This window comes from Erinaceus europaeus, chromosome 14, assembly GCF_950295315.1.
Source record: "Erinaceus europaeus chromosome 14, mEriEur2.1, whole genome shotgun sequence".
In the NCBI taxonomy this organism is placed as follows: Eukaryota; Metazoa; Chordata; class Mammalia; order Eulipotyphla; family Erinaceidae; genus Erinaceus; species Erinaceus europaeus.
This window is the reverse complement of record NC_080175.1, coordinates 1609294-1630778: the sequence shown is the minus strand read 5'-3', so window position 1 is coordinate 1630778 and position 21485 is coordinate 1609294. Positions and strand designations below refer to the sequence as shown.

The 21485-nt window shown below is 54.1% G+C and overlaps 1 long non-coding RNA gene across 5 annotated transcripts in view; it reads left to right on the top strand.

Annotated features, from left to right (window-relative positions):
* The first annotated feature begins 12869 nt into the window (after positions 1-12869).
* The window catches only part of LOC132532711 (uncharacterized), a 10945-nt gene continuing 2329 nt past the window's right edge, over positions 12870-21485 (top strand). The window contains exons 1-3 of one of the 5 annotated variants that reach the window (XR_009544605.1): positions 12870-13241; positions 18138-18355; positions 20853-20981. This is a non-coding gene — a long non-coding RNA (uncharacterized LOC132532711). Of the gene's footprint in view, positions 13242-17993; positions 18356-19923; positions 20023-20795; positions 20982-21485 lie in introns of those variants that run through there. The other 4 variants (XR_009544602.1, XR_009544603.1, XR_009544604.1 and 1 more) reach the window with 4 other exon arrangements.

Genomic DNA, 21485 nt, shown 5'->3' with positions numbered 1-21485 from the left:
TGAGCAAGTTGCCATTCATTAGCCTAACTTTATTTTCTAGTTTTTCTAATGAAAAGTTTCTTTATTGCGGGGTAATAGTTTGCAGTCAACAGTAAAACACAGTAGTTGATACTTAATGTAACATTTCTAAGTTTCCCACAAAACAACCCCCACTAGGTCCTCCTCTTCACCATGTTCCAGAACCTGAACACCACCCCCCAACCCCAGAGTCTTTTTCTTTGGTGCAATACACCAACTTCAGTCCACGTTCTGCTTAGTGTTTTCCCTTCAGTTCTTATTGTTCAACAACTTCTCCCCCCTCCTCCTCCTCCTTCTTTTTATTATTGATTTAATAATGGTTGACAAGACTGTCGGATAACAGAAGTACAAGTCTACACAGTTCCCACAACCAGAGTTCCCTGTCCCATCCCCTCCATTGGAAGCTTCCCTGTTCTTTATCCCCCTGTGGGAGTGTGGACTAAAGATCTTTATGGGGAGCAGAAGGTGGGAGTTCTGGCTTCTGTCATTGCCTCTCCACTGGACATGGGTGTTGGCAGGTGGATGCACACCCCCAACCTGTCTCTGTCTTTCCCTAGTGGGGCAGGGCTCTGGAGAGGGCAAGTTCCAGGACACATGGTGAGGGTGTCTGCCCGGAGAAGGCAGGGTGGAGTCATAGTAGCATTTTTCAGCTTCTGTCTGTGTGATTACCCCATATTCATCCTTTTCTTTCTCTCTTCCTCTCGCTCTCTCTCTCCTCATAGATAAACCTTGGAGATAGCACACCCCCATCCACAGGGTGCGTGGTGAATCAGAACCCCAAGAAGCTGGCATCGCCCTCCCTCCCCAGGAAATGCAGATGCAGATAAAGCCACCCTGGGGCTGAAGCTTCCCTGTGGGCTCCGAAGTCTGCAGAACCTGGTGGAGTGGGGCTCATTGGCCGCAAAGCAGAGCATGTCTTCCAGGCCCCAGAACCAGAGCTGAGGGAATGCAACGTGGGCTCTGGCTCACACGTGCATCCTCGCAGGAGCCCACACGTGCAGTGCCCGAGCTTCCACAGCTCTGGGACCCCATGGGCCCTGCCAGGAGACTCAGAGCTGGAAAGTGCCCCCCTCCCACTCTGCTGTGCACCCTTGGGTGTTTCTGGGTCCTCTTGGTCTGATGGAAGCTGGCGAGGCAGCAAAGGCAATAAAGACGGTGCATTGAGTCCTGTGCCAGGGCTCAAGCAGGGAGAAGGGTCTAGAAATGAGCTCTGCAGATCAGGGCCTTCCTATTGCCTGGCACTATCACCGGGAAGGGGTGGGGTTTGGACCCAGATGGAATCACTGTCACTCCCAGGGCCCTCATCAGTCTCCCCATAAAACGCTTCAAGGATGGTGACCCTCTTGGGGGAGTGTCACAGCAGCGAGTGGGCCCACAGAAGGTGGAGCTGGGGGTGAAAAGGTCTAGGCACTGGAGAAGAGAAAGCCAGAAGCCCTGGGGTCCCCCTTCCCCACTGCCCACTGTCCCTGTGAGGTGCCCAGGGATCCCGGCCCATGGTGGCAAAGCCTTTCCGAGCTGGTCGTCCCAAAGCTGGGACCAGCCCCTTGGAGATGGAAGGCCAATTTCTACTCTCACCATGAAGCCATGCTGTGCACTGCCCCTTTTGACACTTATTAACTCAGGTCATTAAAAAGAAGGCTAATTAAAAACGGGGTAAAAACAAGAGTCATTTGTCTGCTGTGTGAAGCCTGGGCTTCTGTGACCCCTCCCCAATGCTGGGGGCACCCCTCCCATCCTCATTATGCACCCTGGCAAGACAGGGGAGCCGAGTCCTCAGCCAGCCTGGAAACCGGCTTCCCTCCACGTCTATCGCGAGACCCTGAGCAGTGAAGTTAAAGGAGGATGAGTTCACACATGCTAGGGACTCGTAGAGACAGTCCTGAGCCTCCACCCCATTCCCCAAGAGGGGCTTCAGTCATAGCTTGGGGGTCCCTACTGAGGCCTCAAAGCCCAGAGAGGCCGGTCAAGGGGACCGAGGCCCAGCCTAGCAGGGGAGAAAGTTCAGGTTCAGACTTGGACACCAGTAGATGTTCCCTTGATGGTCCAGGCGGTGGCCTAGCTGGTTAAACACACATATTATCAAGCACAAGGACCCAGGTTCAAGCCCCGGCTCCCCATCTGCAGGGGGAAAGCTTCATAAGTGGTGAAGCAGGGCAGTAGGTGTCTCTCTTTCTCCCCCTCCCTCTCAATTTCTCTGATTCTACCAAATAAAATGAATGAAGCTTTTTTTAAAAAAAATTAAAAAATTTTTTTTTTTTAAATCCCAATCCATATCAAATAATATTGCATCTGCCGAACACAACCTAATCAACACAACGGTTGCCACCTCAACATGCTTCACTTCAGGCTGTGTCCAGAGACTTCACATGTGGAATGACAACCCTTCAGCTTCATTACTCGGGTGAGACCTTTCCTTTCATAGTACACTCTAATTTCATCCCAGGTGGTTCACTTTCTAATAAAGTTCCAAAACCTAGATATACACCTGTTTCTGTGAGAGAGAGCATATGTTCACACGTATCCATAAACTACTGCAAAATGTATACCTGAAAGCAGAAGTACACTAGAGTTTGCAGTGAGTATCCCCCTAACACTTCCTCTCCACTATTCCAAGCTTTGGGTCCATGATTGCTCAGCAATTTGTTTGGCTTCCTATGTTAACTCTCTTTTCAGCCACCAGGTTCCAGATGCCATCAGGATGCCGGCCAGGGTTCCCTGGACTGAAGACCCCACCAATGTGTCCTGGAGCTCTGCTTCCCCAGAGACCCACCCTACTAGGGAAAGAGAGAGGCAGACTGGGAGTATGGACCGACCAGTCAACGCCCATGTTCAGCGGGGAAGCAATTACAGAAGCCAGACCTTCTACCTTCTGCATCCCACCATGACCCTGGGTCCATGCTCCCAGAGGGATAGAGAATGGGAAAGCTATCAGGGGAGGGGGTGGGATATGGAGATTGGGTGGTGGGAATTGTGTGGAGTTGTACCCCTCCTATCCTATGGTTTTGTTAATTTATCCTTTCTTAAATAAAGAAAAAAAATTTTTTTTACAGAAATCCATGAAGACACATGTCATGGTCGGACACATGTCTGCCAAGACAGAGGCCACCTGGCAGTGCCCAGAGGAAGCCGCTCACACCCTACCCAGCCAGCCCAGCAGGGTCACTTGCACCAACGTAAGTGGCTCTGGACTCTGGGGAGGCGGCAGGGAAGGCCCAGAAAGGAGCAGCCAATCCCCTGTCCGCCCTGCTGCCAGGCCCCTGCTGGCCTCCGTGCCCCCAGAGCACTCTTTAGAGGGGGTAGGCTGTGGCCACACACAGAGCAACTGTCTTTCACCCTGAGTGGGAACCTGGCTGTGTGGAGCCCCGTAGGACGTAGCTGCTTCAATATGCTCCTCCTTTCGGGGACCAGGAAGCCTACTGGTTAGCTCAGTCCTGCCTGGGGGGGTTGTGGGTGACACTGTCCCTTCCCAGATAGACCCGGAGCTGCACTGACTTCATCTTTCCTCCAAGCTGGCTGTGTCCCAGCAGTTTGTCCCATCGCTTCCGGGGCAGGTAAGCAGGAGGGAGGGACTGCTGGGGACGTGTCCCAGGGCCCTGCTCTACCTCGCCGCCCGCCCTCAGCTGCCAAGGTCAGTCCCCTTGTCTTGGCACGTTTGCATTGGCAGTTTTTTTTCTCTAGAGCCTTGCCGGCTTAGCATGGACTCCGGGGCCAGGATGAAGCGGGAGAAGACCCCGCTCGACAGGTGGCAGCGAGGTGGTCCAGATGGCCCCCACGTTGAGTCCCACGTCCTAGCAGTCCTCTTCGGCTCCCCGAGTGTCCTGGAAGGAGGGTGGCTTCGGATTTGTCTTGGGCTGTTTGGCCAAATCGGGGCACAGATGGCATAATGACTTTTACAAACACCATTCTGATGAGAGGAGGGGGAAGGAATCATATGTAGTATGCACAAAGGCTGCATAAACACACTGATGCCTGCAGCTGGAACAAACTAAGAAGATGTTTAATAATTTAGAACCAAGCAGGCAGGGCGGGTGCAGCTGTTGTGTGCAGGGGAGCATGAAAGTCTTCCATTTGACAGCTGGCCTCATCTTTCCCCAGTTGCTGCGTGGGGAAGAGAAGAAGAAAATGCAGATCTGGGATTAGCCAATCCCCGCTACCCTGGCCCATCTGCCATGAAGACCCCCGTGCTGCCTCCCCGGCTCTCGGGGCGCAGGAAGCAGGCCTGGCCCTCCGAGCATATGCACGCATGGCTATTAGCCGGCAGGCCCCCGGTCTGTTGACACGGAGCCAGTACAAGGCGGCTGTCGTTTTTGCTGGAGGGCACATTTTGCATTTCACACATTTGCAGAAATACAAAATGCTGCTGGATGCAAACAATTCAGGCCCTAATTGGCTGAATGACTCCAACGTTACCTCGAGTCCCCTACCTGATTACCGTAGCTCAGCTGAGAGGGGCCGGGCGGGCGGGCCGGCAGGTGAAGCTGTGTTTGTCCAGGAAAGCGAGCTCCTTAGAGCGAGTCCCAGCTGAGTGCAGCCTGTGCCAAGCAGATATCTGGGTGAGGGACCCCGCAGCATTCATCCACAGGCAGCTGTGGGGAGCAGGGGAGAGGGGGGGCAGGAGGAGTAGGGGTGCGGCCTTCTCTTTTGTGAGGCCTCCCTGGTTGTGCCGCCTCTGTGCCTCCCAGGTGGGTACGGCCCGCACAGGTGCCCGTGGAGACGGGCAGCAGCCACAAAGATAAGCCACAAGGCCCAGTTCAGCTGCCCACCTCCCTCGCCCCCGCCCGGCCCCCAGTTCCCCATCCAGCAACGTGGGGCAGCTCTTGCTGATTCCAGACCCCTTTTTTCTTTTACAGATATGTTTGGCTTCTTAAAAAATCATACACCAAATTTCACTCTGTATTTCCCTCTCTGTTCCTATTTCTCCACTTCTGTCCAAGAGTGAGATAGTCTCATCTTCGTCCTTCTCTTTCTGGCTTCTCTCGTTTCCCATGATTCATTCAAGCTCCATCCAAGATGAGGTGAAGAAGGTGAGGCCAACATTCTTCATACCTGAGTACTGTTCCGTTGTGTATCTAGACCACAGCTTGCTCAGCCACTCATCTGTTGTTGGACACCTGGGTGGCTCCCAGGTTTTGGCTGTTACACATTGTGCTGCTGTGAACACAGGTGCACACAGATCTCTTTGGATGGGTGTGTTGGGTTCCTTAGGATCTGTCCCCAGGAGAGGAGTTATATATATCACCCACATTTTAACCAGATTCCTCTCAGGACTGTAGCCTGGGGTTTCTGTGGGTCTTGCTCTGTCCCTGTTTCAGCGTGGGGCAGGGGGCATTTCCATACACTTCCAGGACCGTCTTGACGCAGCTGATGGGGGCTGAACCCACAGGGACTTGTCTCCTGCACGAGGTCCAGTGAGTAGAGAAGCGAAAGCCTTCTTCCTAGCTCAGACCATGCCAAGTGCACAGAGGGGCTGCCTCAGAACGTGGCAGTAGGGGACCCCCGGCTACTCTCTGCTCCTCCAGCAAATCAAGACCTTGCCGAGTCTATGTGCTTGGAATACAAGCGTGGCTGATAAGACACTTGGAAATCATGGTGGGGTTCATCCCCTCCCACGTCTGCTATGAACAAGCCAGAACCGGGGCCACAGAGACAGCTCAGCCTGTCAGAAAATAACCTTGCAAGCCTGAAGTCCCCGAGGCCGCAGGTTCAGTCCCTGGAACAACCTCATCCCAGAATAGAACCACAACGATCACACTGGTCTTATCGAGGGGAGCCATCAGATGCTTACAGACTCTACAACAAGGGGTGTGGGGCTGAGGCCTTCTGGGAAACAAGAAATGACCCAGAAGGCTGGCATTTTAGAGGTTGCCATGTCCATGGGTGAGGGCTTCTCCCTTTTCCTTCACTTTCTCTCTCTCTTTCTTTTTTCCTGCTTTTTTCCCCTATCTTCCATTCCTTCTTCCCTCCCTTCCTTCTTTCTTTCTTTCCTTCCTTCCTTCCTTCCTTCCTTCCTTCCTTCCTTCCTTCCTTCCTCTCTCTTTTTCTTGCAGATCCAGGGTCTTGATTGATCCCACCGCCCCTGAGGCAACTTTTCATTCAAACATACCACTGCACCAGAGCATCCCCTAGCTCCCAGGCACTGCCACTGCCACGTGGTACTAGGACTAGAGTCTGGGCACCCTAAGGAGGGTCCTGGGGGTTCACCCCTCTGCCTGCCTCAGGGGAGTCCTGTGTCTGGCTGGGCAGCCCTCACTTCTCTGGCTCTTGGGTAGTGGGTGGAAGGTCCTATTTCCAGGAGGAAGGCTTGGGGCTGACCGTAACCCAGGGTAGCAGCTAGCTCCTCTGCTCAGACCAGCCTCTGTCCTGCAGGACACCTCGCCCCTGGCAGCTGGTGGCATCTCTGTGAATTGGCATGTGAACAGGAGCCAGCAGGGGGAGAAGGGTGGGGACAGACAAGGCTGAGCCTTGCCCTGTGTGAGAACAGGGGCCCTGAAGGCAGGGTGACCTGCTGCTTAGTCCAACCAGTCACCTTCAGGTCAGGAGCTCAGTCTTTCTTAGATCCATCCATCCATCCATCCATCCATCCATCCATCCATCCATCCACCCATCCATCATCCACCCATCTGCTCATCTATAGAATATCCACAGAGAAGTGTGTTTAAATACTCTCCATGCAGGATAGATGGGGCCATGTGATCTCTCTCCCTCCACTTCTGTTTCTTTTGCCTCCAGGGTCATCACTGGGGCTCAGGGTTGGCACTATGATTCCACTGCTCCTGGAGGCCAGTTATTGCATTGTAATAGACAGGACAGAGAGAAATTGAGAGAGGAGGGGGAGCTAGAGAGGGAGAGAGAAAGACAAGGACACCTGCAACCATGCTCCACCGCTTTTGAAGTCTCCCTGCTGTGGGTGGGGAGCTGGGGGCTCAAACCTGGATCCTTACTCCGGTTCTTGCGCTTAACTGGGTGCGTCACTACTAGGCCCCTTTCCCTACACTTCTCATTGTCATGCAGGAGCAAAAGCATCTTTCAAATAGTGACTGCTTCATTTTGTAAATACAGATATGAAGAGGGAGGGAAATGGAAACACAGAGGAAAGGTGTCCCCCTCCCATGGAGCTTCCCCAGTGCCATCCAGGTGGTGCTTGGACTTGAACCCAGTGCCCTGTGCTGGAGTAAGCTTGTGCGTTGCATGTGGGCGACCTCCCAGCCCCCACACGGTGAGGGGACTGTCAGAGTGCAGCCACCTCTGTCCCTGAGCCTCAACTCCCTCTCCGCCCGGAGGCCCAGCTGTGAACACACCTGCCCTGAACTCAGCCTTACAGCAGCCTGGCCTCACCTGCAGCTGCTTTCCTGTTCCCAGTCCCCAGCTTTGAGGTGATTTCTGCAGAGTGAGCATCATGTCACATCAGGGCTGGAGTCCCTGTGGCTGCCAGGGGCAGGGCTAGGACACTTAGCCCACTCTGGGGTCCCTGCTTGCTGAGTTTCCACTGGGAGGCTTCATCCTCTGCAGGTGGGGTGACCTTGGGCTTCTTTCCAGATGGGGGAGAGGGGCCCCCAGCTCCGGAATCCTCCCTGTCTGGGAGGCAGCTGTCGGATCTCCCGTGAAATGGGGGTAAAGAGAGGCAGCCGCTGCCCAGAGTGAGGGGTGGGGTGGCCCCTACTCTCCTCTCCCTGGCTGCCCTCCCCGAGGCTGCCCCCCAGTTCCAGGACCAGCCTGTGTCCCCTCCTCACAGTAGTCCTGGCTTCCGCGCCCCGAGCCAGGCTGGCATGGCGGAGGCAGCCCCTCAGGGAGCGCTTTCTAGGCTGTCGCTGGGCCGGCCATCTGTCTCTTGAACAGGGCAGGAGTGGGGGGCTGGGCAGGGCCCCCACAGCTGCAGAGATGCCCCCAAGGGCTCCGCTCACCTTCCAGGCAGCTGCCAGCCTGGGCTGCCCACCCTGCCCCCAACCTCTGTGGGTCCCCCGGTGGCCATGGCCAAGGCAGCTGACCCCGAGCAGTGGCGTGGGGAGGAGGGAGGGTGGCTGGGTCTGCAGCCTCCCAGGAATGCTGGCTCCCAGGCTCTGGGCTGCACACCTCTGGCTTTGCTTGGGCAGACAGGGATCTGAGGCTGGGCAGCAAGAGAACGAGGGGGGAAAGATGTTTTCCAAGGAAGTTAGACATGAGGTGGGGAATTAATGAGGTGGAGACTCAGGAAGGCTGTTCCATAAGGCTTCAGCAGCATCTGTTCCAGGAGGTGAGGGGCGGAGGGGCTGGGCAGGAGCGGGGACAAAGGTTCAGCATTTGGGGACACAGACCCTGAAGCCTCTGCTGTTGCCAGGGGTCTCCCTCAGGAGCGGGGCCAAGCTGCTGTCTGGAACCAGAGAAGCTGCCCATTCTGCCCGGCTCTGCTCAGCCCGCGTGGAGCCTGTGCCTGTCCTGTCCGGGAGGGTCCCTCTGCATGCCAGAGCGTGGCTTCCTCGGGAGAGAAATGTGCAAGGACACCTCTTCACACAGCAAAGGAGGGACAGGCTACTGTATGCCGGGTCCTTTCTCCCCGTCTGGGAGCTCCTGAGAGACAGAAGGCGGCCACCTGTCGGGCCAGGGAGACCGAGGCAGCAGTGCTCAGGACTGGCTCACAAGGGCGTCCAGGCTCTGGTCCCAGCATCACTGGTGTCTGAAGCCAGAGAGCTGTTCTGGTAGAGGAAGGGAGGGAGGAAGGAAGAAAGGAAAGGAAGGAAAAAGAAAGAGAGGGAAGTGAAGGGTTGAGGGATGGGAGGAAGAAGGAGGGAAGGAATGAGAGAAGGAGAAAGAAAGAAGCTGGCAAGCCAGGTCGCCTGGGAGGGCTCTGCTCTGCTGTGTTCCTCACCCAGGTCTGAGCCTGGTTCCCGGCGCACCCAGAAGCTCCCTTTCCTTTCCTCTGTCTCCTTCTGTGTGAAAAAGTGGGTCCAGGACCCTGAAGCGCTAGCAGGGAGTGAGAGAGAAAAGAAGGAGGAGGAGGAGGAGGAGGAGGGAAGAGAAGGAGGATTGAAAGAGAGAGAGAGAGAGAGAGAGAGAGAGAGAGAGAGAAGCTGTCCGCAGGGTACAGGGTAGGGCCCTGCAGATTCCAGTGTGGCCTGAGACCACGTGCTGGGGGTGGGGCCTGGCAGGCTTTGGGGGGCACAGGCCCCTTCCTTCCTGCTGCTCAGACCCCTCCAGGGTCCATGGGCTCAGGCCAGCACTTCTCACTCCCTCTGGAAGTGTTTCTGAGACCTAATGGTTCCTGACTGCTTTTCTTGAGGCCTGTAGGGCCTGTGTGAGTCTACTTGAAACGTACAAAGAGGCACCAGTGAGATGTTCACCTTTCCAAGAGAGGGGTGATGGATGCTTTTTTCTTTTCATATGCTACAGAAGATTAAAAATAGAAGGGGAGAGAGAGAGAGAGAGAGAGAGTTTGAAAAATGTCCACCTGCACTTCTTTCCCCTGCGATGCTGTGCACTTATAAATGAAATGGCGGGGCTGCGAGTCAGCCTGCATTTGTAGGCTGTATGTAAATATATTGTCGACGCCCTACGTGTAGATAAAGAACCGTGCAGGAGCCAGTGCTAGGCTGGATTAGAACAAAATTCCCCGACACGTCCTGTGTGTCAGAGAGCAGTCACCTTTCTTTCCCAGGGTTGGGAGGAGGGGAAGAAAAAAAAAGTGCAAGAGAAAATGAAATCCAGACTTGTAATTCCTAACAGGAGAAACGTGATCCTTTCCAACGTTGAGGTAATATTTCCTGCAAAACGGACGGGGCCATCTGCAGAGCCCTGTGCAGATGCTTGCCGGAGAGGCAAGGGCAGCTCAAGGGGATGGAGACCGGGGAGGCAGGGCTGGGGCCTGTGGACACTGTGTGGGGCCCTCAGCGGGCTAGGGGGGAGAGGGGCCTGGGCGAGAAGGCCAGGCCAGGAAGGGCAGGAGGGGGTGCGGTTTGACAGGACGGCTTGGGACCAAAGCCTCCTGCTCCTTCAGCCCTTTAAAGAGACTAGGGAAAGACAGACACAGGCTGGGGGTCCGGATCCACCTGCCAACGCCCATGTCCAGCAGAGCAGCAATGACAGAAGCCAGAGCTCCCACTTTCTGCTCCCCATAAAGAATTTGGGTCCCTGCTCCCAGAGGGATAAAGAACAGGGACACTTCCAATGGAGGGGATGGGATGGAGGGGATGGGACATGGAACTCTCGTGGTGGGAGCTGTGTGGAATAGTACCGTTTGTTATCTTCATAATAAAAACAACAAGAAGAATCTTGCTTAACTGAGGGTCTTCAGAATCAGCTGGTGATGGGGTCTGAGTAAAATGTGACTGCCCACGGTCACACTCACTTAGTGATGGTCCTCCCTGCCCAGAATCTGTTCCAGTCCCAGTCGGGATCACCGAGAATCCTGCCTCTCTTGGCAGGGAAGTTGCATCTGTTCTGATTATGTGCCCTGTCAGCTTTCACCCTCATCTCCTGTGCCCGGGCGTTTGTACCTGAGCATTGGGCAGTGTTCAGCCTGGTGCCAGGGCTTGGAGAGAGCGTCTGCTCCCCCGGGGAGCCAGGCAGGACACGGGGGCAGCACGTCTCTCTGCCCAGGTCTTGCGAGAGGCTCGCCGGATTCTGGATCCACTGCTGGCAGCTCTGAGTGAGCGGCTGTGAGCCCTGGGGTGTTATCTAGGCCCCTGGTTTATATTTTATTTCTTTTTTTAATATTTTATTTATTTATGAGAAAGATAGAGGGAGAGAGAAAGAACCAGACATCACTCTGGCACATGTGCTGCCGGGGATCGAACTCGAGACCTCATACTTGAGTGTCCAAAGTTTTACCACTGTGCCACCTCCCAGACCACTATATTTTATTTCTAATTGGGGGATTAATGGTTTATAGTCAGTGCATTTGACGGTACATGTAAGATATTTCTCAGTTTTCTGCAAAGCACGCTCACCCCCTACCCCCCAGCCTAAGTCCTCATTCACCATTTTGCACCATGATCTGAACAAACCCCCACCACCACCCCAGAGTCCTTGACTTTGGAGCAAGACCCCACACCCAGTCCCAGTTCTGCTGTGTTTCCCCTTCTGTTCTGATTTCTCAAATTCTGTCCACGAGCGGGATCATCCCTCTTCATCCTGCTCTTTCTGGCTGATCTCACTTCACAGGATTCCTACAAGCCCCGTCCATGGTGAGGTGAGGAAGGTGACTTCATCCTTCTTCACATCTGAGTAGTATTCCATTGTGTATATAGACCACACCTTTCTCAGACATTTCACCACACACAAAAGTAAACTCCAAATGGATCAAGGGCTTGAATGTTAGGTAAGAAATTCTCGACTACTTAGAGAAAATAGTGGCAGAACTCTTTTCCATCTAAATTTTACAGACATCTTCAATAATACAAATCCAAGTGCAAGGGAGAAAAAAACAAAAGTAACCCCATGGGACGACATCACATTGAAAAGCTTCTGTACAGCAGAGGAAACCACCACTCAAACACAGAGACTCCTCACAGAATGGGAAAAAATCTTCACACGCCATACATCGGACAAGAGGTAAATCACCAAAATATATGAAGAGCTCAGCAATGAATGACCCACCCAACATGGGGAGAGGACATGAGCAGAACACTCACCACAGGAGAGACCAGAAAGGCTGACAGACATATGGAAAGAAGCTTCAAGGAAGTGGCTGTCAGAGAGATGCAAATACAGACAACAGTGAGACACCACTTCACCCCTGTGAGAGTGTCACACATCAGAAAAGGTAACAGCAGCAGCAAAGGCTGGAGAGGCTGTGGGGACAGAAGAGCCTCCTCACTGCTGGTGTGAATGTCAGTGGGTCCAGCCCCTGTGCAGAGCAGCCTGGAGACTCTCAGAAGGAGAGAAGTGGGGCAGGGGAGATAACATAATGGTTATGCAAAGGGACTCTCATGCCCCAGGCTTTGAAGTCTCAAGTTTAATATCCTCTGCTAATATGTATATATGGCCGAGAAGTGGCCCACCATTCATTTTTATGGTGCTTGAAAGCATTTCCCCACAGAGATGCAAGAACAAGAAGCTTCTGATATGCAGGCCAAGCCCTCTGTCTACAGACCACAGGAGACACAGTGCTATTCAGACTCCCTCTCCCTCCCTCTCCCTCCCTCTCCCTCTTCCTCTCCCTCCCTCTCCTCCCTCTCCCTTTCTCTCTCTCCCTCTCTCTCTCCCTCTCCCTCTCTCTCTCCCTCCCTCCCTCTCCCTTCCTCTCTCCCTCTCCCTCTCTCTCCCTCCCTCCCTCTCTCTCTCCCTCTCTCTCCCTCTCCCTCTCTCTCCCTCCCTCGCTCTCCCTCCCTCTCCCTCCCTTTCACTCCCTCTCCCCCTCTCTCTCTCCCTCTCCCTCCCTCTCCCTCCCTCTCTCTCCCTCTCTCTCCCTCTCCCTCTCTCCCTCTCTCTCCCTCTCCCTCTCTCTCTCCCTCTCCCTCCCTCTCTCTCCCTCCCTCTCCTCCCTCTCCCTCCCTCTCCCTCCCTCTCTCTCCCTCTCTCTCCCTCTCTCTCTCCCTCTCTCTCTCCCTCTCCCTCCCTCTCTCTCCCTCTCTCTCCCTCTCTCTCCCTCTCCCTCCCTCTCTCTCCCTCCCTCTCCCTCCCTCTCTCTCCCTCTCCCTCCCTCTCTCTCCCTCTCTCTCCCTCTCCCTCTCCCTCTCTCTCCCTCTCTCTCTTTCTCCCTCTCTCTCCTCTCTCTTTCCCTCTCTCTCTCCTTCTCTCTCTGTCTCCCTCTCTCTCCTCTCTCTCCTCTCTCTCTCTCTCTCTCCCTCTCTCTCTGTCTCCCTCTCTCTCCTCTCTCTCTCCCCCCTCTCTCTCCCCCTCTCTCCCTCTCTCCCTCTCTCTCTCTCTCTCTTTCCTCATGCAGTGGCTGATTTTGCTGGGAGACCCCAGCCTCCCCTCCCAGGCCATTTCTGCCTGTTTTCACCCCTCCTGTGGGTCTCCTCTCTGAGCTCTGTTCTGTAGCCCCAGCTCACACTGGGTGGGTCTGAGTCACCCTCATGTGCCAAAGCCGCCTCCCGGCCATGTGCCCCAGAATCCCAGGGCACGGTCTTGGCATCACACTTGCTTCGGCTTCTCTGTGTGGAGTGCCCCAGAGAATCTCAAGGCTGCGCTGTGTGAGACTTGGTTGGACTGAGGGCACCAATGCCAGTGCCGGCTCACTGGGATCCCGCTGGCCACCTAGCGATGCCCGTCACTTTCTGGCAACAAAAGCCACCACCGTGACCTTGACGGTGAGTGCCCACCGTGACCTTGACCATGAGTGCTCAGACACAGGCTATGGGGGAGGGTCCTGTCTCCCTTGGGGTCCACTCGGAAGACAGGGGTGCCCCCCTCTGGGTGAGGGGACCAGGAGGAGGGTGTGTGTGTGCGTGCCCCAGAAAGGAAGCCTGTCTCCTCTTGAATCCTGCACTTTCTGGGGTCCTCTGCCCCCGCTTCCACAGGATTCTATTGCTGCTGTGGTTGTCATTATTATTATTACTTATGTGACACCTGGGAATGAACCCAGCACCTCACTCGTGTGTATGGCTACCTGTGTGTGACCTCAGTTCATTCCTTCACCCCTGTTTTCATTTACTCCCCCCCCAGTGTTTTCATTTATTATGAGAGAGAGAGAGAGGAAGGGGAGAGAGAGGACCAGAACACTGTTCAGCTCCAGCCTAAGGTGTCCCTGGGCGCAGATCTTGAAACCCCTGGGCCTCGGGCAGGCAAGCCGGTCCCCTAGCCCAGAATATTTCCCCTTCAATGTTCTTCTGAAGTTTAGGATTTTTTTTTTTCCTTCCCTAGAGCCCTGCTGAGCTCTGGATTATGGTGGTGTGGGGGAATTGAACCTGGGACGAGGGAGCCTCTTTGCGAAACCATTATGCTCTAGGCCCACCCACCGCCACCCCCTCCCTCTTCTGAAGTTTTTGAGTTTTGGGGTTTGCCCTCCCTGCCTGGGTTCCTTGTCTTCAGAGACCACATCCAGCCTGGCTGAGGTGGAAGCTGACTTGGGGGCTGGGGCGGTGGCAGCAGCTGGCTGGTGTCCCGAGTCAGCATAGCCCCAGCTCCACACAGGCCAGCCGAGGTCTTCCGACAGCTTGGAGTCAGGTGCAGAGTCCACACATGTGCATGCTACATGGGCCGAGTCACAGAGGACCTGCACTCAGTTCTTCCTTGACAGGCAAGCTGGTCACGGGGCTCCGGGGCCCCCGGACAGAATGGGGGCAGAAACCGTAGGATGCAGCCCTGGGCACCCTGGAAGTGCCCACCCTCCCCCACATAGGTAGGTCCTGTGGGGGGCCTGTTCCCTTGACTCTCCAGAGACCCCAGCCCAGCCCTCCTCTCCCACCTGGGGCTGAGCAGGTCCACTGTCATTCTACTTACTGAGTGCAGCCTTCCTGGAGAGGACCCTGCTGTCCCCTGAGGAGTGGCTTGTCAGGTTAGGGCTCCCTGTGCCATCCCAGACTCCATCCAGGAACAGAATCACAAAAGAAGCCATGCTGAATCCAGCAGCTTTTGCCAATGGCAAAGGAAGAAAAAGACAACATACTTCAGGTGAGCATTCCTGCCCTATTAACAAGGAAGGAATCTTTTTTTTTTTTTTAACAAGGAACTGAATCTTTTTAATATATAGGCTGTGTATTTGATATGCGGACTCTCTCAAAAGCCTAGACCAAGTAGATGAGAAGCATCCAATAGCACAGCTATATACAAGATACTGGATACTGTACAGCAAACCATAACAAAAGGACTTTCCAAAGTTAACCCAATTACCAAATAATGTGATGATAACATTAACTATCGATTGTCTTTTTGAACCCTAAGACAGCAGGAACCTCACATCTCCACTATAGAGCCCCTACTTCCCCCAGTCCTGGAACCCTTGGATAGGGCCCACTTTCCCGTATGCCTCTCCCAATCCATATCAAATAATATTGCATCCGCCGATCACAACCTAACCAACTCAACGATTGCCACCTCAACATGCTTTACCTCAGACTGTGTCCAGAGACTTCACGTGTGGAATGACAACCCTTCAGCTTCATTACTCGGGTGAGACCTTTCCTTTTATAGTAAACTCTAATTCCATCCCAGGTGGTTCACTTTCTAACAAAGTCCCATAATCTAGATATACACCAGTTTCTGTGAGAGAGAGCATATCTTCACACATATCCGTAAACTACTGCAAAATGTATACCTGAAAGCAGAAGCACACTAGAGTTTGCAGTGAGTACCTCCCTAACACTTCCTCTCCACTATTCCAAGCTTTGGGTCCATGATTGCTCAGCAATTTGTTTGGCTTCCTATGTTAACTCTCTTTTCAGTCACCAGGTTCCAGATGCCACCAGGATGCTGGCTAGGCTTCCCTGGATTGAAGACCCCACCAATGTGTCCTGGAGCTCAGCTTCCCCAGAGACCCACCCTACAACGGAAAGAGAGAGGCAGACTGGGAGTATGGACCGACCAGTCAACGCCCATGTTCAGCGGGGAAGCAATTACAGAAGCCAGACCTTCCACCTTCTACAACCCACAATGACCCTGGGCCCATGCTCCCAGAGGGATAGAGAATGGGAAAGCTATCAGGGGAGGGGGTGGGATACGGAGATTGGGTGGTGGGAATTGTGTGGAGTTGTACCCCTCCTACCCTATGGTTTTGTTAATTAATCCTTTCTTAAATAAAAAAATAAAAAATAAAAGGGAGGAAGGGAGGAAGGGAGGAAAGGAGGAAGGGAGGAAGGAAGGAAGGAAGGAAGGAAGGGAGGGAGGAAGGGAGGGAGGGAGGGAGGGGAGGGCAGGTGAGGAGGAGAGGGCCCATCACTGCCCCCTCACCTCTGGTGGTGTCACTGCTCCCTCCCTCTCTCTGTATTTTTTGAATATTCATTTATTTTGTATTTGATAGAACAGAGAGAAATTGAGAGAGAAGTTGGAGCTAGAAGATAGATAGATGAGAGATAGATAGACCTGCAACACTGTCCCACAGCTTGTGCAGAGTCCCCGCTGCAGGTGGGGGCTGGGGGCTTGAACCCAGGTCCTTGTACATGGTAGCATGTGTTCAGCCAAGCGCACCACCACCTGGACCCTCTTTGTCCATCTTGAGATGCACACCTGGGGGGTCCAGCGGCTCAGACCCCGGAATGGGTCCACTGCAGTTCTGAAGCAAGACATGCTGTGACCCCTCTCTCACATACAATCTACTGACAGTGCGGAGGCCGACAGAAACGCGGGCAGAGCTTGGAGTGTCACCTAACTCCACTGGTGGCCTTGCTGGGCAGGACGGGGACACAGCTCGGGCAGGCTCTGGTCTGCACAGGGGTCCCTGCCTGCTGAGACTTCAAACAGTCCTCTCTGGAAATGCACTTTACCGGGTCCCCCATACTTGTGTCCCGCATCTCCACAGCTGAGCTAGACCCAGGGGCGAGGCCCAGCACGCTGGCTGGGAGAGTCAGCGGGTGACCGGGAGGGAGAGAACACTGCTGGGAGCTGGGCACTGGAAACTGGGAGGTTCTTATGGGCAAGGCATGTCACCTGCCTGGAATGGGTGCCCTGGGTGGTGTGCGCTGCAAGTCCCCAGGCCCGAGGTGCTAGGAGCCGGACGCATCTCAGAGGCAGCTCCCCTGCTTGCCCTTGGAGCCTCAGGCAGGAGACCCCTAGTTGGCTGGAGCAGCTGGGAACCCTCTCCCCTCTTCTTGCCCCAGGAGAGTGTGGCAATGCGGGTGTCAGGCAGGACTAGATGCTCACTCTGGCCCTGCAGGGCCCCTCCCCTCCCACCCGGCCCTCACCTTGAGGCTGCTTCATGTCCAGGGTGTCCTTGTACAGGTGACTTGGCAGAACTGGAAGTCAGTCACGGAGGGACAGCAACACACCAGAGCTGAACCAGGGGCCGGGCTGCCCTGCTGGAGGTGTGTGCTGTGCACGGAGCCTGGCCTGGGGACCCCGCGTTCCTCACAGCCCCGCAGCAGCCAGTTGGACAGTGGGGCTTGGACCCCCTTTCCTTCCCTTGATGACCCCTTGCTCTTATTCCAGACTCTATAGGAAATCTGGAACCCCAGCCTGAGAGGAAGATTTTTAAAAATTTATTAGTGATTTAATATTGATTCACAAAACTATGAGATCAAAGGAGTCTAATCCCACACCGTTCCCACCAGCAGAGCTCTGTGTCCCCATTCTCTCCATTGGAAACTCAAGTAATTCTCCCGAGGTCACAGATACGGGGTGACTATTATTTCTATAACTATCTATATTTATATATATTTGTTCTTTTTTTCCCTATGATCCTGCCTTCTCTTCTCTTCTTTTTTTTTAAGATTTTATTTATGTATTAATGAGAAATATAGGAGGAGACAGAGAAAGAACCAGACATCACTCTGGTCCGTGTGCTGCTGGGGGTTGAACTCAAGACCTGGTGCTTGAAAGTCCAATACGTTCTCCACAGTGCCAACTCCTGGACCACCTGTATCTTCCTTTATGTTCATTTATTTATTTATTGTTAGATAGAGAGAGAGAAAAACTGAGAAGGAGGGAGACAGAGAGAGACACCTACAGCCCTGATTCACCACTCATGAAGTTTCCCCTGCAGGTGCGGACCGGGGACTTGAACCCAGGTCCTTGCGCCCTGTAATATGTGTGCTCAGCCGGGTGCTGCATCACCTGGCCCTCCCTTCCTTTCTGAGTCACACCTACACACGTTCCTACTTCTGAAGTTCCTTCTCTTCTCCCTCTTGTTTCTCCGGGTCCTGATGAAGTTGGGGTTCAGAGCCTTCTGGGTAAGGAAGGTGGTTTTGTGTGGCCCCAGACCACCTCGTCTCCTCAGGCTGCCAGACCTGAGGTCCAGCTTGACTTCCTGCCCGCCCCTGGCTTGCTGAGCCCCTTGGCATTCGGGGTGCCACCCTCCCCACCTCGTGGGCTGTAGGGGGCAGCTTCTTCGTCTCAGCTCCCTCTTCTTGATCAGGACATTCTGCAGGGAGAGTTGGGGTGTGAGTGGGTGTGCAGGGGCTCAAGTGAGTCAGCTGGTGATGGGAGGGGCTTGGACATTCTTTTGGGTCCCGTGTCTGTCTGGGGGTGCAGGTGTCTTGTAGTCCAAGGCAGGGAGCCTTGGCCCGCTTGGGGTCTCTGACTGACGCCGAATGCAAAGGCGTCTGCTTCACCAGATAACAGCTAGAAGCCAAGCTGAGCTTGGGAAGATCTCTCAGGTCCCAGTGCAGTGACCCCTATTTTATACTCCACCCCCGCCCCCATGGACACGTGAGAACCCAAGGTGCCACCAGCTGGGCAGAGGTGCCTCCCCAAGGCAGAGGTCAGAGGAACAAGAGCTGCCCAGACCCAGACGGCCGACAAGTTGCCGGTGAGGAAGGTGTGGTGTTAACAGGTGAGTGACGGGAGGGCCTGTCAGCATGGTCAGCTCCCCTCCTGAGGCTGGCTGTTGTGTTTGCTTCTGCTGGTGGGTGGAAGAAGGAAAAAAAGCCAGGGGCTCACCTGAGGGCCTTGGGACATGCTCGCTTGCGGGAGCTGGGCACCAGTCTGAGCACAGGGATCCAAGCCACAGCTGCTCTTTCCCCACTAGGCTCTGCTGTCCCTGCTGAGCAGGCCACCCTGAGGTCCTCAGCCCAGCCAGAGACACACTTACTAGAGCTCCCCACCCCCTGCCACCATGGAGATGCCCTGGTGTGCCCCCTGTGTCTGTCCTGGCGGCTGACAGCAACATAGCAGGTGCCCATGCTCACCTGTGCCCAGCCCCATCCAGGAATGGAGACGGGAGAAATTAAGGCCATTTGAAGCCAGGAGTCTGGACACAGCTGGGAGCCGAGCAGAGCCAGGGCTCCTGGCTGGGCCTCAGGGTTCCCCAGTCAGGATGTCTAATAAGAACCGGAAGGAAGTAAAATTTCGTAGGAGCCATTTCATTTATTTTTTTGAAAGCACTTTGCCTTCCAGATTTGCCGGGCCGGAAGCTTGTCTCCGGCATTGTTTTTGGTCTCCTTCAGTGGAGGTGAAGCTCTCTGGGTTTGGCCGAGTCTGCATGAATATTTCACAGGGCTCCGTCTTTAATTAGGTAATAGCAGCACAGTGCCAAGCAGACCGCTTCCCTCACATTAGACCTGAGCCCCGCAAACAGATTCATTTGAGTCTCAGGGTTCTGCCGGCCCCGTGGCCAGCCCGGCCTTCTCACAGACTCCTGACCCTCTGGATTTCAAATGCCTGAGGGTAAAAAGCAATTATAAAAGCATGAGTCTCCCAGATCAGCTTTTGCCTCAGCCTTGTCTGTGTTTTATTGATGGGAGATTGAAGGGAGATTCAAATCACCCTGCCTTCAATTCCTCACCAGCAGCAAAATGCAGAAATCATTAGGTCGGCCTGCGCAAAAGATTTTGTCCTGCCTTATTATTTCAAATGTCCGCAAGGCCAGGCAGAATATTTATTTCTCATTTTCGGCAGCGATAAATATCCTAACCGCTTTGCTCCCCGTGTTCTTTTTTTTATTTTGCAAATTCTGTGGCAATTAATGAAGGCAGAGCTGTGCACAGAGGCTCTGCTCGCCCACGGTGAGGGCGCCATTGCTCAGGAGGCCTTTGCCAGCTGCACGTCACAGCTGCCCTGAGTGATAAGATCCGTTTTCTGTGAACAGAAACTGGGTCTCAGCGGAGACATCTTTTATCACGGCTAGATCATTCTATTCCAGAGCTTGCCTTAAACCTTCATGCCTAATTTTATTTAATTATTGCTGCCCCCAAACACCCCCCAACAAAAGCAGGAGGAAAGCAACACAGAGTGAAAATAACCTGTTTTCAGATCCCAACAAAGAGTGGGGGGGGGGCCTCTGGAACCTTCCAGTGACCCTGGGGCCCTCCCCCCACCCCCCCCAGGGGACCAGAAGAGCCATAAAGACCCTCAGTGTGGGCCACAGGCTCCCTCCCTCCCTCCTGTGTATTCATTCGCAAGGCTCCTTAAGATGCTGCTGTCCCGATGCTATTGATGCCGGTCTCAGTCTCACAGAAGCTTGAATCGTGCTGATCAATAAAGAGGAATAAATATGCCATTGTGAGTAGTTCTGTCTAATGCTCAGCTGGGCCATGACTGAGCAATTTGGAATGTGTGCATATGTGGCTAATGCCAGTACCTGAGGCAAAGTCCATCTTCTCCGCATAAGCAGCCTTGCTGCCGTCTTCCCTTCCCTGTGGTAGCTCAGCCGGGCAGGTTAACTTGAGGAAAATGAATGTTTTGAGACTCAGAGCTGTTGGTAGTGGGCCTGTAGGGTGGTGGGCTTGGGAGAGTCGCGAGGTGACTGGGCTTCTAGAGTGTGGGGTGAAGGCTTAGTAGCCTTGGGGGTGCTGGTGTTTCCTTCAGGTGGGGTCTGAGCCGCTGGACCCCCCAGGTGTGCATCTCAAGATGGACAAAGAGGGTCCAGGTGGTGGTGCGCTTGGCTGAACACATGCTACCATGTACAAGGACCTGGGTTCAAGCCCCCAGCCCCCACCTGCAGCGGGGACTCTGCACAAGCTGTGGGACAGTGTTGCAGGTCTATCTATCTCTCATCTATCTATCTTCTAGCTCCAACTTCTCTCTCAATTTCTCTCTGTTCTATCAAATACAAAATAAATTAATATTCAAAAAATACAGAGAGAGGGAGGGAGCAGTGACACCACCAGAGGTGAGGGGGCAGTGATGGGCCCTCTCCTCCTCACCTGCCCTCCCCTCCCTCCCTCCCTCCCTCCCTTCCTTCTTTCCTTCCTTCCTTCCTTCCTTCCTCCCTTCCTCCTTTCCTCCCTTCCTCCCTTCCTCCCTTCCTTCCTTCCTTCCTTCCTTGTTAATAGGGCAGGAATGCTCACCTGAAGTATGTTGTCTTTTTCTTCCTTTGCCATTGGCAAAAGCTGCTGGATTCAGCATGGCTTCTTTTGTGATTCTGTTCCTGGATGGAGTCTGGGATGCCACAGGGAGCCCTAGCCTGACAAGCCACTCCTCAGGGGACAGCAGGGTCCTCTCCAGGAAGGCTGCACTCAGTAAGTAGAATGACAGTGGACTTGCTCAGCCCCAGGTGGGAGAGGAGGGCTGGGCTGGGGTCTCTGGAGAGTCAAGGGAACAGGCCCCCCACAGGACCTACCTATGTGGGGGAGGATGGGCACTTCCAGGGTGCCCAGGGCTGCATTCCCACCATTTCTGCCAAGCTGTGATTCCAAATTGCCAGCACTTTCTTTTTGGAATCCCAGCATGGGAGCCTGGCTTAATAGACCCGGAGTCATAACATTTTACTTCTCCTTTGGTAAAAATTTGTATTTTGTGTTTCAAAAATTGCACTCATTCTGCCAGTTGGCATTACCAGCCAAGCATGACCCATTGCAGCAAGTGACAATCACAAACCAACTGGACAGACACGGTCAGTCACGTTGTGTGAGGGGCTGGGAAGATGTGTGAGTGAGATGGGAGTGACCACATGTCATGGCCCTGAGCCAGGGACTGGGGTGCATGCGAGGTCTCCCCTGCAAATTCAGAATATTGACTGAAAA